The sequence below is a fragment of the Podarcis cretensis genome, assembly GCF_951804945.1.
Source record: "Podarcis cretensis genome assembly, chromosome: 10".
In the NCBI taxonomy this organism is placed as follows: Eukaryota; Metazoa; Chordata; class Lepidosauria; order Squamata; family Lacertidae; genus Podarcis; species Podarcis cretensis.
In genome coordinates, this window is record NC_137179.1 from 37,816,922 (window position 1) to 37,835,860 (window position 18,939).

An 18,939-nucleotide genomic window follows, 5' to 3' on the forward strand; every position below is an offset into this window, starting at 1 on the left:
GTACCTTCATTTGTCCCTATTGAATACCCTAACTGTTATGTACTGAAGTTCTCACCCTGGGCCGGCCAGCAGGGGGATACTGTAGATAGCTTTCACTCAGGTCCACATATGCAAATAAGGGATTGAAAGTGGCGTTCAGTGATTGGATAGTTACAGAAAATGGTTACTGTTGCGTTCTAGTGGAGCTAGGTTGGCTGAACCCTTCAGTTCAGTTCTGTTCTGGCCTGTGAATAAACAAGAGCTGTTTGAAGAATCGCTGTGTCGTCTGATATGTTCACCCACAACTTAACACTAACCATGCAGTTAGAATCTCAATGCAGACCTAAATGTGTGGAGATCAGGAGAGGAGGGGCAGGGGCAGTGTGCACAGGGATATTGGCAGAAGCAGCCAACACAGTGGAATGGCCTGCACAGCACTGCCCCACCACACCAGCCACTCCTGGACAGGGGTGGCTAGCCAGAAAACACACATACACACACATTGCCCCTATCCGGTCCAAGCCCTCACATGTAATTGTGAGTGCTTGAAGAGGACTGTGGACTTGTGAACAATATTGTATGTGGTTTTTGTGTGGGGGTGGTAAGTAAAAAAACAACAACAACAACAGTATATGAGGATCTGCATAACCTATGGGTAACTTCCTCTCGTTTCCAGTAACTAAAGTTCATAAACGTTTGCAATTTATTACTACCCAAAGGGGATATTGTGATATATATATATATATATAGAGAGAGAGAGAGAGAGAGAAATATGCTAGCAGCAGTGCTCTGTTGCTGCCTTGGGCTAGACCTCTCATTCAGAAACATGCCCCTCCTTAGCCATGTGAACCGCTCTGCCAAATGCCTGTGAGAAAGGAGAGCACAAAGCAAATGAATCTATTTCTGTGCTTCACCACAGAAACACGAAGTTTTTCTCGTAAACCCTGCGAATGAATGTGGAAGCAGAACAAACCGAACCAAAACAAACACCACTTAAATGTGACTGCCAAAAGGCTTATATACCTGAAAATAAGCTGCATATGCCCCAAATTGCTCAGCCTTTTGCCCCAGGAGGTTTCATTTCAGAAGATTTGGATAATGAGAATTACATTGCCTAGACAAACCATTTTTCTTCCAAAGCATACTTTATCGATCCTTTTTAATTTTTTATAAGCCTTTGGAGAGGAAGGCTGTTTTAACTACATATATTAGGAATGAGAATGAGGTCTTTACGTGAACACCATGAACCTTGCAGGGGTGGCCCATGGCATGGAAAGAGCAGCGCAATCAGCGCTTTCTGCCCACATACCACTGTGGTGCAGAACTGAAAGGGCTCCCATGCTCCATGCTGCAGAGAGCCTTACAGTGGTTACAAGAAACAGAATAGCATACTGCAAATGAAGGGTGTGCATTTGTTTCAGAACGAGTGGGAAACTGAACAGAACAGGACCCGTTCAGCCCAATTTCCATATGTTGGGAAATGAATGCAGAGGAGTCTGTTTGGGAACCAATTTCTTCCATTTGTGGTTCTGCTGTGGTGTGAGAACTGTCTTCAATTTCCCTTTTTCTTTTGACTTAACTTCTGACACTGGACACTCCCAGTGGCTGCCATTTTGTTCTTCCTAGGATGCTCTGGATGTTGTTCTGAGGTGTTCTTGGGAATGGGGGTGTTGGCTGCTGAGACAAAAGACAGCTCATTGCACTACTGCCACCATTGCTTTTGCAAAAATTAAAAGAAAGAGAGAAGGAAAGAGAGAAAGAGAGAGAGAGAGAGAAAGAAAGAAAGAAAGAAAGAAAGAAAGAAAGAACTCAAGATGAATGTGAGTACTTTAACAAAGTAATTACTAATGAATAAAACATGAAGCAAACTAGATTTTGACAAATGAAAGGCAAACCAAGTAAGAGTTTCAGTAATGGGTATGGATGAAATTCTGAAACGAACATACAAAAATTCCTTATACATCACTCTTGTGAAAAAGGCATTGCTGAAGTAAATTGAAGAAGAAATGTTTCATTTTCTCTCTTACTCTTTCTCTCCATGACTCCTATAGTTGTGCATTTGTTTCAGAGCCTCTACAGTGGTTCTCACAATTCCATGTAAATGTCTTATGGTTAATAGAAATCACAAAAGCCATGAGAAACTCCCACCACTATGGGCTAGTTTAGACTAACTAGTCATCAAGGATGGGCAAGTCTGTCTCTTAGTTTCTCATTTTTCCAATTGTAAGTTCAGTTGCCCTCATTTCTGCATCAGTTTTCAAAGGGAAGCCCATTGCAGTAATCCAGTACTGGAGTAAACTACTGTGCTCAAGCTTGCCCAATTCTGTGGTCAAGCATTTGCATGCTACTCTCACAAATGTAAGCATTTTAATGCACACTTTACCCTAGTATATGCATTTTTGTACACATTACATAGCTGGAGAAGGGCAGCACATATTTTGGATTTTGAAAGATGTGTTTGTGTATGGTTTTGGAATGTTCATCTTTAAATGTGAATGGAATCAAATTCCCCTCCATCCCCATGTAATAGTCACGGCTTTTTTCCAGCAGGTACTCACCGGAACTTAGTTCTGGCACCTCACATTCTAGAATGGCGCCATTGCCATTCTAAGAGAACAAGAGAGGTGTTCATGGTGAGTTCTGGCACCTCTTTTGCTAGAAAAATAGCACTGCTCCAGAGCCTATACCTGCCACCAAAGGCCATGGGTTTCATGCCTATGAAATGTGCCAAATAGGCCTGTGACTAGTTTGTTGGGTTACGGCTGTCCTCCAGGTCTAAGTAAAGGTGGTTGCAACCAGGGGTGAAACTAGGCTTTATTTCCCTTGGGTCAAAGTCCCAGTTTGGAACCCCCATGCACATTTGCACACACACACACACACACACACACACACACACAGGCTGGGAGCTTCAATGGGGGCTTCACCCAGGACCAAAAACCTGACTAGTTCCCAGTAGCTATGGCCCTGATTGCAACAGACCAACAGATGCACAGGAGCAGGGGCAGATCTACTGTGAAACTAATGAAGCTTAAGCTTCAGGGCTCCTAATCTCAGAGGGGCTCCAGAAGTTACTTTACTCCACATTGCTTTTAAAAAAATGGGTCGAGTAGATCCAATTTGAGTTGCAAAAACTTGAAAATTGTAAGGCATAAGAAACTTTTGTTCACACCAGTGACTTTGACATGTGAGATAATCCAGTACAGTGGTACCTCGGGTTAAGTACTTAATTCGTTCCAGAGGTCCGTTCTTAACCTGAAACTGTTCTTAACCTGAGGTACCACTTTAGCTAATGGGGCCTCCTGCTGCCGCTGCACCACTGGAGCATGATTTCTTTTCTTTTTTTTTATAAATATTTATTGAGATTTTTTAAATACAAAAATGCAAAAATAATAAACAATATAACATGTATCATGACATCTTTTTCATAACTTCTTTGGACTCCCTCACGTCTCTCGCTCCCACTTGCATCATTGTAAAACTTTTTCCAGCAATTTATCAACTTATTTACATTCTTAAATCTCATTGTTTAATTTAATCTAATAATTCTCCAAAAAAAAAATTATACTTTCCTGAATCTCCTTTATCATCCAGATTACATCTAATTTAGTGGTGCTTAATTATTTATGATCTAGCATCCTCTTTAACATTCAACCAAATTACAGTATTTTTGTAGGTAAATCTTAAATTTCTTCCAATCTTCTTCAGCTCTCTCCTCTCCCAGGTCTCGGATTCTGCCAGTCATCTCAGCCAATTCCATATAGTCTATCAGTTGCACCTGCCATTCTTCCAGTGTGGGTAGATCTTGGGTTTTCCAATGCTTAGCGATGAGTATCCTTGCTGCCGTTGTTGCATACAGGAAAAAAGTTCTGTCCTTCTTTATCACCCTCTGGCCGACAATACCCAGGAGGAAGGCCTCTGGTTTCTTGGGGAAAGTATACTTAAATACCTTTTTCAACTCATTTTATATCATTTCCCAGAAGGCCTTCACTCTAGGGCACGTCCACCAGAGGTGAAAGAATGTTCCTTCATTTCCTTTACATTTCCAGCATTTGTTATCAGACAAATGGTATATTTTGGCAAGTTTAACTGGGGTCATGTACCATCTATATATCATTTTCATTACATTTTCCTTCAAAGCATTACATGCAGTGAAGTTCAACCCAGTGGTCCACAACCTTTCCCAGTCCTCAAACATAATGTTATACCCAATATCCTGTGCCCACTTTATCATAGCCGATTTAACCATTTCATCTTGTGTGTTCCATTTTAACAGCAAGTTATACATTCTTGAAAGTACCTTGGTCTTAGGTTCTAACAGTTCTGTTTCTAATTTCGATTTCTCCACCTGGAACCCTAACTTTTTGTCATTTTTAAAAACTTCTTTAATCTGAGCGTAGTGTAACCAGTCTCGCACTTTATCCTTCATTTTCTCCAAACTCTGCAATTTCCAATTGTCTCCATCTTTTTCTAATATTTCCCCGTATTTTGGCCATTTGGCCTCCATATTGGGTCTTTTTCGGGCCTTAGCTTCCAGAGGTGATAGCCACCTTGGAGTTTTATTTTCCAATAAGTCTTTATATTTTGTCCAGACATTAAACACTGCTTTCCTGACAATATGGTTCTTAAAGGCCTTATTGATTTTAACCTTGTCATACCATAAGTATGCATGCCAACCAAAAGCGTTGTTGAAACCTTCCAGATCCAGTACGTCAGTGTCTTCGAGAAGTAGCCAGTCTTTTAGCCAGCAGAAAGCTGCGGCCTCATAGTACAACTTTAGGTCTGGCAGGGCAAAGCCCCCTCTTTCTTTCGCGTCAGTTAGTATCTTAAACTTAATTCTGGGCTTTTTGCCCTGCCAGACAAACTTAGATATATCTCTCTGCCACTTCCGGAAGCACTCCGTCTTGTCCACAATCTGTAGTGTTTGGAACAAAAACAACATTTTTGGCAATACATTCATCTTGATAGCAGCAATTCGGCCTAACAAAGAAAGTTTCAATTTTGTCCAACTGTCTAAATCTCTCTTAACTTCTGACCAGCATTTTTCATAATTGTCCTTAAATAGATTCAGATTTTTTGCTGTTATGTTTACCCCTAGGTACTTTACTTTTTTAACCACATTTAATTCTGTCTCTCTCTGAAACCATTCTGACTCTGTATCTGTCAATTTTCCCCCCAATACCTTGGTTTTCTGTTTGTTTAATTTAAATCCCACCACCCGACCAAAGTCTTGAATCAATTGTAATACTCTTTTCGTACTAGATTCTGGCTCCTGCAAGGTCAAAACTAGGTCATCTGCAAAAGCTTTAAGTTTATATTGTTTCGCTCCGACCTGAATTCCTTCCACCAACCGGTCCCCTCTAATCATATTCAAGAGCACCTCCAGAACCGAAATAAATAACAGAGGGGAAATAGGGCAACCTTGTCGTGTTCCTTTTTCAATTTTAAACTCTTCTGTAACCACATTGTTAACTATCAGTTTAGCCTTTTGTTCTGAATATATTGCATCAATCCCATTCTCAAAACCCCGTCCCACTCCCATTTCTTTTAAATTTCCCTTCATAAATTTCCAGGAAATATTATCAAAGGCCTTCTCCGCATCTATAAAAATTAACACTGCTTTTGTATTTATATCTGTTTGCAAAAGTTCCAAAATGTCAATGATGTTCCTTGTATTAGCAAACAGGTGTCTACCTGGGAGAAAGCCTGCCTGGTCCTTGTGAATTACTTCATTTAATAATTTTTTAAATCTACTTGCCAGAATGTCTGCAAATATTTTATAATCCACGTTTAAAAGAGAGATGGGACGATAGTTCTTGTGTCTTTTCAGCTTCCGATTTTGGTATCAATGTGATAAAAGCTTCCTTCCACGATTCCGGCGCCCTCTTCCCCTCCATAATTTCGTTGCTAACCTCCATCAGTGGTTGTATCAGATAGTCTTTCAATGTCTTATAATACTTGGAGGTCAGCCCATCTGGCCCTGGGGATTTGCCCAATTGCATGTTCTGAATGGCTTGTTCAATCTCTTGTCGTGTTATTTTGCAATTCAGGATTGATCTATTTTCTTGTGACAATTTAGGTAGTCCATTTTTTTCCAAAAATTGTTTGATCTCAACCTCGTCTTGTGGCCCTTGAGTATATAATTTTTTGAAGTATCTCTGGAAGCACTTTCTAATATCCACAGGGTTCTGAATATTTCTTCCCACTGGAGCATGATTTCTGTTCTCATCCTGAAGCAAAGTTCTTAACCCGAGGTAATATTTCTGGGTTAGTGGAGTCTGTAACCTGAAGCGTATGTAACCCAAGGTACCACTGTACAGCAATTTAAATCAAAATCTGAGATCATAGAAACATAGAGTTGGAAGGTACCCAAGGGTCATTATCTAGTCCAACCCCCTGCAATGCAAGAATCTCAGCTAAAGCATCCATGAGACAGGTATCCAACCTCTGCTTAAAAACCTCCAAGGAAGGAGAGGAAGTAGTTAATGTAGTAGGATGTAGTGATCAATTTTTTTAAGTTGCGGTGATCTGTCTTGGAACCACCCCATTGAATAAGATAACAGTGGTTATCGAGACCTTGTTGTAGGTTGCAAAGGGGTCCCCATAACAGTTCAAGCTTCAGGCCCCCAAAACGGTAGGTCTGCCATTGCACAGGAGTATTTCCAAAGTTAGACAAGGCCACCCATAGTTCATACCATTCTAATACAACAGTGAAGGAACTGCTTTCATGGAGGGGACGGAATCATAAGAACAAGAATATGGAACATGAGAACCCTTCAGAATGGGAGAAGTGAACAATATTTACTTCATTCATTTCATACCATTTGGATTGCAATTTCCCGGACACTTAGCCCTCTGCTATAAGCATAATGGGATTACTGAAATGTGGGTTAGTAGCTGGCATTACTGGTTATATCACCTGCAATTTAAGATAATGCGCCTTGAGGAAGAGACCTAATTTGAAGAAAACTGACCTACAAAGACTCAAGTCATCTGGAAGGCAGTTTCTGTCACCGCTGCCATTAAGCAACATCGCTCTTAACGAGTCCAGGCCATTGATGCAATCCACAGGGCACCACTGGTGCTCAGACATCATTGCCCTGCATAGACCCCCATGGAAATGAATACAGATGGGCAGCTTCTGTGCTTAGTGGATTGCTTCCAATGTTTGCTTAGCATTTAATTCCGTGCCAAAGCCCACATTCGCTTATCGTGGCTTTCCAGAAATTGGAGCCATTGCTACAAGAAGCCATGGGGAAGAATTGGAGACTTGATTAGTAAAGCTAACAATAAATAAAGGACTAAACTTTGATTGACAATGTCAACGTATGAGGACTCTCCTGCGTGGGTGTCTGAGGGCCCTGCTCCTTCCTGCCACTCACCATCTGGCCTGGGGCGGGGCCTGAAGCCCCATAAGGACTGCTGTGCTCTGCTGCCCAGGAGGACTCTCCTGCGTGGGTGTCTGAGGGCCCTGCTCCTTCCTGCCACTCACCATCTGGCCTGGGGTGGGGCCTGAAGCCTCACAGGGACTGCTGTGCTCTGCTGCCCAGGAGGACTCTCCTGCGTGGGTGTCTGAGGGCCCTGCTCCTTTCTGCCACTCACCATCTGGCCTGGGGCGGGGCCTGAAGCCCCATAAGGACTGCTGTGCTCTGCTGCCCAGGAGGACTCTCCTGCGTGGGTGTCTGAGGGCCCTGCTCCTTCCTGCCACTCACCATCTGGCCTGGGGTGGGGCCTGAAGCCTCACAGGGACTGCTGTGCTCTGCTGCCCAGGAGGACTCTCCTGCGTGGGTGTCTGAGGGCCCTGCTCCTTCCTGCCACTCACCATCTGGCCTGGGGCGGGGCCTGAAGCCCCATAAGGACTGCTGTGCTCTGCTGCCCAGGAGGACTCTCCTGTGTGGGTGTCTGAGGGCCCTGCTCCTTCCTGCCACTCACCATCTGGCCTGGGGCGGGGCCTGAAGCCCCATAAGGACTGCTGTGCTCTGCTGCCCAGGAGGACTCTCCTGTGTGGGTGTCTGAGGGCCCTGCTCCTTCCTGCCACTCACCATCTGGCCTGGGGCGGGGCCTGAAGCCCCATAAGGACTGCTGTGCTCTGCTGCCCAGGAGGACTCTCCTGTGTGGGTGTCTGAGGGCCCTGCTCCTTCCTGCCACTCACCATCTGGCCTGGGGCGGGGCCTGAAGCCCCATAAGGACTGCTGTGCTCTGCTGCCCAGGAGGACTCTCCTGCGTGGGTGTCTGAGGGCCCTGCTCCTTCCTGCCACTCACCATCTGGCCTGGGGCGGGGCCTGAAGCCCCATAAGGACTGCTGTGCTCTGCTGCCCAGGAGGACTCTCCTGCGTGGGTGTCTGAGGGCCCTGCTCCTTCCTGCCACTCACCATCTGGCCTGGGGTGGGGCCTGAAGCCTCACAGGGACTGCTGTGCTCTGCTGCCCAGGAGGACTCTCCTGCGTGGGTGTCTGAGGGCCCTGCTCCTTTCTGCCACTCACCATCTGGCCTGGGGCGGGGCCTGAAGCCCCATAAGGACTGCTGTGCTCTGCTGCCCAGGAGGACTCTCCTGTGTGGGTGTCTGAGGGCCCTGCTCCTTCCTGCCACTCACCATCTGGCCTGGGGTGGGGCCTGAAGCCTCACAGGGACTGCTGTGCTCTGCTGCCCAGGAGGACTCTCCTGCGTGGGTGTCTGGGGGCCCTGCTCCTTCCTGCCACTCACCATCTGGCCTAGGCGGGGCCTGACAGGCCTCACAGGGACGATTGCTGTCACTGCTGCTGCGGCCCAGGGGGATCCGGAGGGGTGCAGAGTTCTTTTTAAAATGTTTTAAAATTTTCCTTTTCCTTTTTATTTCTTTATTATTATTATTATTGTCATTATTATTACTGTATATGCAGGGATGGGGTGGGGGTGGGATGGATGTTTAGTTGGGAATTTGTTTTGATTTTGATGGATTTGTAATTTTTGGAGTTTTTTATTTGTATTGTTTTTTGTTTTTTGGGGTTTCTTTTTTGTTTTGTTTTCATTGTTTTAAGGTCTTATTTTGTTCTTAAGGGGAGGGGTCAGGGCTGCCGGGGAGTGGGTCCCAGCCAACAAAATGGCTGTGGCATGTTCCACAGGGGGGGATGCGTTGGGACAACCGATCTCAGTGATCTCGGGTAGGAGGAGGAGTTACGCTAAGACCAGACCATGTCATTACAGAGGAGGCAGGTTTAGTCGTTGTCTGAGGACTATCCCTGCCTCCAGGTCTGGTCCTGACCAGATGGATACTAGAATCAGCAAGGGATACCCACATGACCTGAAGGTGCTGCTGTGCAATGCCAGGTCAATGATTCATAAGACCACTGCCATCCATGACCTGATCATGGATGGGGGATTTGACCTGGCATGTGTAACAGAGACTTGGTTGAATGAAGCGGATGGGCCTGTTCTTGCTGCTGCTTGTCCACCAGGTTTCTCTTACGCACAGCAACCCAGGCCTTGTGGGCGGGGAGGGGGGGTTGCAGTGATTTTTAGGAAGTCATTAGTTTGCACCAGGCGTCCTATTGGGAAGACCCAGTTCTCTGAGTGCATGTTCTGGAAGTTGGGCAATAGGGGCAGTACAGGATTCCTTTTGGTGTACCGACCTCCCCGCTGCACCAAGGATTCCCTGCCCGAGCTGCTTCAGGTCGTGGCGGATGTTCTCCTGGAGACACCTAGTTTGATTGTCCTAGGGGATTTTAATATCCATGCCGACACGACCTTACAAGGGGCCGCTCGGGACTTCATGGAAAGCATGGCCTCCATGGGGCTGTCCCTGAATAAGTTTGGCCCAACCCATAGCCGCGGACATGCCTTGGACCTGGTGTTTACCTCTACGGATGTTGGTGACCTGACACTAACTAAAAGTGAAACAAAAGAAGTGCCATGGTCAGATCACTTCCTGGTGCAACTGGACTTCTCCGCGACCCTTCCCCTCTGCAGGGAGGTGGGACCGATTCGGATGGTCCGCCCCCGCCACTTAATGGATCCAAATGGTTTCCAGAGAGTGGTAGGGGATGCTTTATCCCATGTTGATGGCCTTTCAGCTGATTCCCTGGTGGCCCGCTGGAATGTGGAGTTAACCAGGGCTATTGACTGTTTGGCTCCGAAGCGCCCTCTCCGATTGCATGGAGCCCGGAGAGCCCCGTGGTTTTCCACGGATCTGAGGGCAATGAAACAATCGTTGAGACGGCTAGAGCGCCGGTGGCGGATAACTCATTCTGAAGCTGACCGGACACAGGTTAGAGCTCAATGTCGAGCCTACCAAGTGGCGGTAGCGACGGCGAAGAAGACTTTCTTCACCGCCTCTATTGCATCTGCAGAAAACAGCAGCAGGAGACTTTTAGAGGTGGTCCGCAATTTAGCGGAACCACCTGCTACATCAGGGCCCAGTACGGGCCACATGATCTCCTGCAATGATTTTGCAAAGTTTTTTGCAGATAAAGTCGCTCAGATTCGGGAAGAGGTAGACGCCACCGTGGGAGCAGGGCCGGGGCGGGAGAGTGCTAGAGTCCTGTCTAGTCAAATTGCATGGGATCAATTCCAATCTGTTACCTCCGAGGATGTGGACAGGCTGCTTGGACGAGTGAAACCAACCACCTGTCTCCTTGATCCTTGCCCATCCTGGCTTATAAAAGCTAGCCGGGAAGGACTGGGCGATGGGCTTCGTGGGGTGGTGAATGCTTCCCTCCGTGAGGGAGCCTTCCCAGACCCGCTGAAAGAGGCGGTTATCAAACCACTTCTTAAAAAACCATCTTTAGATGCGGCCACGATGGCCAGCTATCGCCCAGTCTCAAATCTTCCATTCTTGGGCAAGGTGATTGAGCGAGTGGTTGCTGAACAACTCCAGGCACGCCTGGAAGAAGCGGACCATTTGGATCCCTTCCAGTCGGGATTCAGGCCTCATCATGGGACTGAAACTGCCTTGGTCGCACTGGTTGATGATCTCCGGCGGGCTAGGGACAAAGGTGAGAGCTGTTTCCTAGTTCTGCTGGATCTCTCAGCGGCGTTTGATACCATCGACCATAACATCCTTCTGGACCGTCTTGAGGGGCTGGGAGCTGGGGGCATTGTCCTACAGTGGTTCCGCTCCTTCCTCCTGGGCCGTGTTCAGAAAGTGGTGGTGGGGGATGAGTGTTCAGACCCCTGGGCTCTCACTTGTGGGGTGCCTCAGGGTTCTGTCCTCTCCCCCATGCTTTTCAACATTTACATGCAGCCGCTGGGAGAGATCATCAGGGGCTTTGGGCTGGGTGTTCATCAGTATGCGGATGATACCCAGCTCTACCTCTCTTTCAAATCAGAACCAGTGAAGGCGCTGAAGGTCCTGTGTGAGTGTCTGGAGGCGGTTGGAGGATGGATGGCGGCTAACAGATTGAGATTGAATCCTGACAAGACAGAAGTACTGTTTCTGGGGGACAGGAGGCGGGCAGGTGTGGAGGACTCCCTGGTCCTGAATGGGGTAACTGTGCCCCTGAAGGACCAGGTGCGCAGCCTGGGAGTCATTTTGGACTCACAGCTGTCCATGGAGGCACAGGTTAAATCCGTGTCCAGGGCAGCTGTGTACCAGCTCCATCTGGTACGCAGGCTGAGACCCTATCTGCCTGTGGACTGCCTCGCCAGAGTGGTGCATGCTCTGGTTATCTCCCGCTTGGATTACTGCAATGCACTCTACGTGGGGCTACCTTTGAAGGTGACCCGGAAACTACAACTAATCCAGAACGCAGCAGCCAGACTGGTGACAGGGAGCGGCCACCGAGACCATATAACACCGGTCTTGAAAGACCTACATTGGCTCCCAGTATGTTTCCGAGCACAATTCAAAGTGTTGGTGCTGACCTTTAAAGCCCTAAACGGCCTCGGTCCAGTATACCTGAAGGAGCGTCTCCACCCCCATCGTTCTACCCGGACACTGAGGTCCAGCACCAAGGGCCTTCTGGCGGTTCCCTCACTGCGAGAAGCCAAGTTACAGGGAACCAGGCAGAGGGCCTTTTCGGTAGTGGCGCCCTCCTTGTGGAATGCCCTCCCACCAGATGTCAAAGAGAACAACAACTACCAGACTTTTAGAAGACATCTGAAGGCAGCCCTGTTCAGGGATGCTTTTAATGTTTGATGTATCATAGTATTTTAATATTCTTTTGGAAGCCGCCCAGAGTGGCTGGGGAGGCCCAGCCAGATGGGCGGGGTATAAATAATAAATTATTATTATATTATTATTATAACGTACAATATGTAAAAACACCCACTCAGATATTCATACTACATAGGATGGATTTCCCTATGTCCTTTCCTTTAATTAAAAACCCATGTTTTTTTGGATCAGGGTAATAAAGCTGTGTGAGGGGCGATTTAACCCTTTGCCCTATGCAGTTTCCCTGACATAAACTGCATGTATTTCCCCTTCCTCCTCCACTGTTAATAGCTTCAAGGGGGAAATTAAGTTGGGAGATAAGGCATGGAGAAAGCAATTAATTCACTCTTCCCCAGTGATCCAAATATGACTACATTATGACTGTTTTTAATGAAAGAAACAGATTTTTTGAAACCCAGATCTCCTGCATCACTTGAAGTCAGACTGAATTCAATGAGGCTTACTCCTAGGTAAGTGTGTATAGAATGCAGCCTTAATAGGCTACTGCTGTTCTCCCTCATATGTCCTGGCACTGTTCAATTGGTTTGCCACATTTATTATCTTCCTGCCTTCCTCAGAAAAATATGCGTAAGGTTCCCAGGAGACTCCAGACGCTTCCTGTACCCATGGGCAGAGCCAATCTGGCATTCCTGCTAGTTTTTGCACCATACCAACCTCCCCACTGCCTCGCCTTTCCCGGGAAGCAACATTGACCCACCTGCCAGGAAAGTGCCCTAGTAACTTGACCCCATTTGAAGCAACAGCCCTGTTCGTTCATTCAAAGGGACATGTCAAGATGCACTGCTGGGGTGGGAGGAGTGGGCCTCTCCTTGACAGGTAAATTACCTTGTGTGTTTGATTTACATAGACACAAGTGTTTGTGCCAACACCCTTAAAAAAATATAAATCAGACCAACAAATCTAAGTTGCCATTCTGAAAATGAATCCAATAAACACCTTCAGCTTTCAAACACTCTCAGATGACTAAATCAGCTTGCAGGAATACTAGCAGTCTATGCAGCCCCATGAGGAGGATTGAATGTAGAAAGTTTTCCTTATTGAACTGCTAACAAGTTCCAGATGGTGAATTGAGCAATGCACCTTAAAGAAAGAAGGAAAGGGAAAAAAATATACGCTACCACATTGAACGGTTTTTCTCATGAGTAAACATATGCAAGGATAACAAAGAGACAGACTGATTCCCACTTTTTTTTACACATGTTCTGTATACAAAGAGAACTAATTAGGCCCATTGAAAACTTTATCTGCGCCTACTAGACACTGATTAAAAGTGAGGTTTTCATTTTTTTCAATGTAGAGTTTGTGACATGCACATTCTGTAGTGTACATAATGTTGGAGGTGCTGCAGGAGGTTGAGAAACGGCAAACGGAATAAACCCTTTTATCCACAGGATTAGTGAAGGACTTGTATTTAGGAATACGTTTACAAAGCACACAATGACCACATGAATAATGTCCCTTGGGCATAGTTGCACCTATGCTCTTGTATAGGTATTAGTAGAAATAAGCCAATATTTATTAATAACGCTGTGTTAACTTTTAGTCAGCACAAAAACCAGGAAGTTCCGCTTTTGCCATGCAAATTCTTTCGTAACAGAGCTTTCTTGGTTAAAGTTGCAAAGAAATGAGAGAATAAGCTCTTGATAAGGCAATCATGCTGAAACATGTTAGGCACATATCTACAATAAAACATTTCCTCATTTTGGCATATTTGAGACATTTCTTTTTATCAACTTTTAATAAGAAAATGAGAAGGGAGACTACAAAACTGAGACTTTCCTATTGTTCTGCAGGCAATCACAAGGAACTAAAAGCTCCTATCTTATCAATGGTAGACCACTTGAAGGTACCGTATTTTGTTTTAACAAGTGGTACATAAATGTTGTTAAAGAAGATAGATCTTCCTTGCTGATTTGATGACTGCTGACAGATACCCTCTGCCTTCTAACTTGGTCTAAAGAGCAGCAGCTTCTTGCTCAAAATCAGAAACTGATGAGGAATAACAAAGCATTTACAAACCCATTTCAAACCTTTCCGCTCAGCACAGGAACGATGGGGAGAGAGGGGGTGTTCTAGGCATGAGCAGGGATTCTGAGGGCAGGGGCAATGAGCATTTGTGTATGGCCTCTGTCTCCAGTTTAAGCTGTCGTGCATTATTTTGAATGCATGAGGAAGATATAAGAATGAACTCTACATCTCCTACGTGCAGCACCTGCTGCATCTTGATTGAGAAGCATCAACATTACATTCATGCCTTCTGCTGTGTTGGCAAGAACAATATAGTTCCATCTGATTCTGAAGAGTCTTGCCTTGTGCAGCTACTATACAGCATGCTCCTTGGAGGTCAAATCTCCTCAGCAACACCCCCTCTTGTCAAATAGGAGGTGCTGCTGCTGTCCTCCCACCCTTGTTCCCAATGGATATCTTTATCTCTCTCCCCCCCCCCCTTGTTCCTGATGTAGACCTTCAGCCATCCTTTCTTCCCTGGCAGGGATGGGGCTTGCCTCAGGTGGCAAAATGTCTTGGGCTGGCCCAGGCATCCCCACCCACCTGCCTACCTTCTTACTCACAATCATTTCAGGAGGTGGCACTGGCTCGCAGCCTTCTCCTCCTTAGGCTCAGTGTTGCCCTTGTAGAAATCAGCAGACAGGAAGACAGGGACAAAGGTAGAAATAGTTGGTTGCAGCTGTCATTGGCTCTGGCTTCATCTTCAGTCAGTCTTTCTGCCTTCCAACCTATCAGTCCCCAAATGCCCCAGCCCCCATTACTCTTGAGTACTGTCAATGTCTAATGATTGCAGAGGAAGGAAAAATATAGGGGGGCCTTTTTCTCTGTAGAAAAACTCTCTGCAAAGGAGTGTATAAACAATTGCGTGCAGTCATATCTGCAGCATAGTCTTTTCTGGACCCATCAAGTGAGATTATTTATGTCTCTTCTCTTACGTTGCACGTGATCAGGAGTGTATATTTTTTCAGAGGCTTTTATGAGCTCATTTCTCCTTCTTTCCCCTCACACGTTCTGCCTGTTATAACTACTGCATGGAAGCTACTATAAATTGCAATGAAAATGCTTATGCTTTCGGGGATATAAATCTACATTTGAAAATGGGAAAAATGGGATTATATTATTTCACAATGGTCCCTATGTGTACCAAGGCTGCCACTTCTCAGAGTTAAAACCAGCTATAATGTATTAACATATGCAAAGTAATTTAAAAGTATGCAAATTGTCCATTGATTAAAGGTGAGGCTGTGACCTTAGAAGATGTAGTCAGGGGACAAAAGAATACTGGGTCAGTTGATAGCTAGTTATTTTGAAACCATTTTGTGTAAGTGTAATATATGAAATCTTGACTGTTTTAATTTAGAGAGATGAGGGTCGGGTCATTGGTTGGTTGGTTGGGATTGAGTGTTCATTTTCATTTAGTAACTGGTTGGTTGCCATAATTTTTGTGTTAGCATTCCATATTAAATCCTGCCTTTTTCAGTTTGGGGGGTTGGGTAGAGTTGTTAGCCATTCATTGTAATATTGGGTTGTTGCTGTTTCACTCTAAATATAAATGTTGCATTAATCTGATAAGAAAGATTATCAGCTTTGGGGAAGCAGTTTCCACTTTTAAGTTTTCCAAGTGAAGCAATACCTTGTCTGTTCCAAGTAGGAAACAGTATATCAGACCAAAAGCTTAATTAACTTTTTTAAAAAAGTAAGTTACTCAGCAACAGAGCCCTGTTATCCTTTAAAGACTTTAAGATGCTTCTTTAGTCAATCAGGGAAAGCACTTACTTGCAAACATAACACACACAAATTCCCACTGAGCTGTAAGCGTGCCCTTTTTATAATTTAAGCAGTTAAGCATAATAAATATGTCTTGCTTTTAGTACTTCTCACAGATGAGGTTGACTTTGCTGCTCCCTGTACTGGCAGTCCTAGAATGATTAATTAGGCATAAATGGAGGATGCAAAAACACGTGCTCGTATAGTTTATTATAATAGATATAATTGAAAAATATATTTTAATTGAAATTCCAATCAGCAGCAGCACACAAGACAGGAGAGGACACTAGCTAAGAGAGATGCATTTGAAGTTTCTTTTAATAAAACCCATTACAGAAGAATGAATAGAGCATGGAGCTTATGGGCTACAGAAAAGTGTGACCCTAGGTTTTCAGCAGGACTTTAGACAACCTATTCCACTAGTATTGTCAAGGTGACTTGTGATGGAACACCACTCCAACAGTCTACCTTTTATCAGCCTAAGGTTACAGCCAGATGAATGTGCGTTCAAGTGCCACTTGGACCATTTCAACCCTTTGGACTCCTTCAGGCCAGTTACACATTCTCACATAACATCCCATATGAATTTAAAGTTCAAGAATGGGGCATCCGTAAGCTATTAGGTCTAGACAAATGGTTTTCTGCACTTGCTATGGGGCTTTCCCAGACAGTAATTGCCCACATGGACTGCAACTCCATTGGCCATGCTGGCTGGCGCTGATGAGAGATGGGATCCTCATAACAGAGGGTCCTGGTTGCACACGGGACCCAAGAGCTCACCTGACAGGGTTAAAATGGGGGGGGGGGAGGAACAAGAAGTCCTGGCCATTCCCCTGGGATCACACCAGGCAATTTTAGCCAATAGCCAGTGGTGACGTGATCCCAGGGGCTTTAAAAACAGCAGTGTGATGCAAGGAGGGGCACTTGCTTCACACTGTTGAACAGCCACCCACCCTCCATAGTTTAGTTAGAGTCGCTTGGCCTTGCTTTGGTTTGGGTCGCCTGTTTTGGAACAGGGGCTGGGTAGGAATTTTTCCATTTGGCAGATTGGCTTTAGCCATTTGGTTTTTGCCTACCCCTTAGCAAATCGTCACAACTTGTAAGGTGGCGGTTAGGCATTGGCTCAGTTGGATTGTGGGGAGGGGAGGTGCGGCCGTCACCTGCCCCTCCAGGAGCTGGGTATTCCATTAAAGGAATCTGGGGGTCCTGGATCTCGTCCGAAGTCCGCTTGAGGGGCTAGGGCCATGCCAGGACCACAGGAACCCTGGGGTGAGCTTAGGTTGGTCCTCATCGACCTAGCTCCCTCGTCTGGTTTACCCCATTTGACCCTGAGAGGTGGAGCCAGTTATAGTGGGGAGTTAATGCCTAAGCCAATACCGCTCACGTGATTGTATTTCAATAAAGTTGTGGCCAAAAATTTTGCCAAAAATTTACCCAAAACTTAATCTAATATAAGTGTCCATGTGTATTTATTTTGGGGGTGGGTCTTGGGGCCTCGAGACGCAATTGTGGTCCACAGCATCTAGAGACCACCACGTTGGCTACCCTTGTCCTCGGAATTATGTGCATTCATCCTTCCTTTGGGGCACATCTTATATGGATGCATGGAAGGCTGTTACCTTTCCAATTACCTACCTCAGCAATTTGTCCCTAGAGGCCAGCCACATCTCCTAGAACAGGCTTTCCTAAACTGTGCTTGCTTGGGCTGATGGGAGTTGCAGTCCAAAACATCTGGAGGGCATCAGGTTGGCAAAGCCTTCCCCAGGAAGTTTGCCAGCAGGCTTGTCTTCCCCTATGGAATCAACACCCTCCAGTTTATTATAAATGAAAACGAAGATTGCATTTCTAACGATTATGACTAGAAGGCAGTGATGAAAATGGATTATATCTTTTGCCAGTTTTATCATAAAGCTATAGCATAACTCTGACCTTAGAGACAAAAAGAGATAAAAAACTACATTGGCACCAGTACTTGTGTGTTCTTCTCCCAGTTGACCTATCCTTCATTAACACAACTAATCCTTTAAAAAAGCTATTACCATGTTTATTTGTGGCCATCATGACATCCTCGCTCATTGAGTTCCATATGTTCTTTTCCAAAACAGTCTCTCAGTTCTCACTTGATGACCTTGAGTATTTGTGCATGTGTGGGAGAGAGAAGAAAGCATATTTCTGCAGTCACACTTCCCATACCATCTTACATTACATTCTCCCTTCACTAACCTTACTTGCAAAGCAACCATTCTCAACAGTTTGATGCAGGAGTGGGGAATCTGTGGCCCTCCAGATGTTGTTGGATGTGCTGGAGCACACATCCTAATTCTTTCTTAGGCTGCAGAGCTCTGCATAAGGGGACTTACATTTGGGTAGACAAGAATAGAATGGCATTGTTAGTTAAGAACTGATAGATTCCCTTGGATCATTTATGTTACCTTCCTTATTTCCAATATATCCTTTTGGAAACAAGCTATCAGAAATGTACAGACTGTTCCAAATTCAGATACTCTTTGTGCAATTATCATGATATTTTTAAATCCCTTTTCTAAGAATTCTTAAAAAGCCTTTCCCATTTTTTACTGTCACGGCATATTGAGCGCATATTATTTACTGTGATTGTTCTCTTCCACTGCAAGACTGCTTTCTGTGTCAGTAAAGCCACATCAGAACCTATCAAAGCACATATGGAGGTAGGATTATTTGACATATGGTGCTTTGCATGTATTAAGCTCTCTCTCACACACACTCAATTCTTTGTCAATTTTGAGATTTCTCAGACTTTTTGTGGGTTTTACTATACTACTTTTCCCTCACCTGCATAGTATGCCAGCTCACCTTTCATTATTGTTTTAAATAAAATTTATTACATTTTTTTCTGGGGTAAGATTTTGCTAGCGTCTAACCCTGCTGTTGAAAGAATTGCACTGGCTGGCCATTAGCTGCAGGGCTAAGTTCAAGCTGGTTTTGGTATATGAATTCCTGTACAGCTTTGGACCAGATACCTGAAAGATCATCTCACTCCTTATATACCCATTTCATCAT

General features: G+C 45.2%; 2 long non-coding RNA genes across 3 annotated transcripts in view; one reads left to right on the plus strand and one right to left on the minus strand.

The window, feature by feature from the left end:
* LOC307225577 overlaps window positions 1–18,939 on the plus strand; it is a 251,855-nt gene that overhangs the window by 136,158 nt on the left and 96,758 nt on the right. The window lies entirely within an intron of this gene.
* LOC307225579 lies at window positions 1,542–18,312 on the minus strand. Its single transcript, XR_013843088.1, has 7 exons — window positions 18,124–18,312; window positions 17,536–17,692; window positions 15,910–16,052; window positions 14,697–14,755; window positions 13,063–13,206; window positions 6,951–7,215; window positions 1,542–1,653 (listed from the first exon to the last, which is right to left on the minus strand). It is a non-coding gene; the product is annotated as an uncharacterized lncRNA (long non-coding RNA).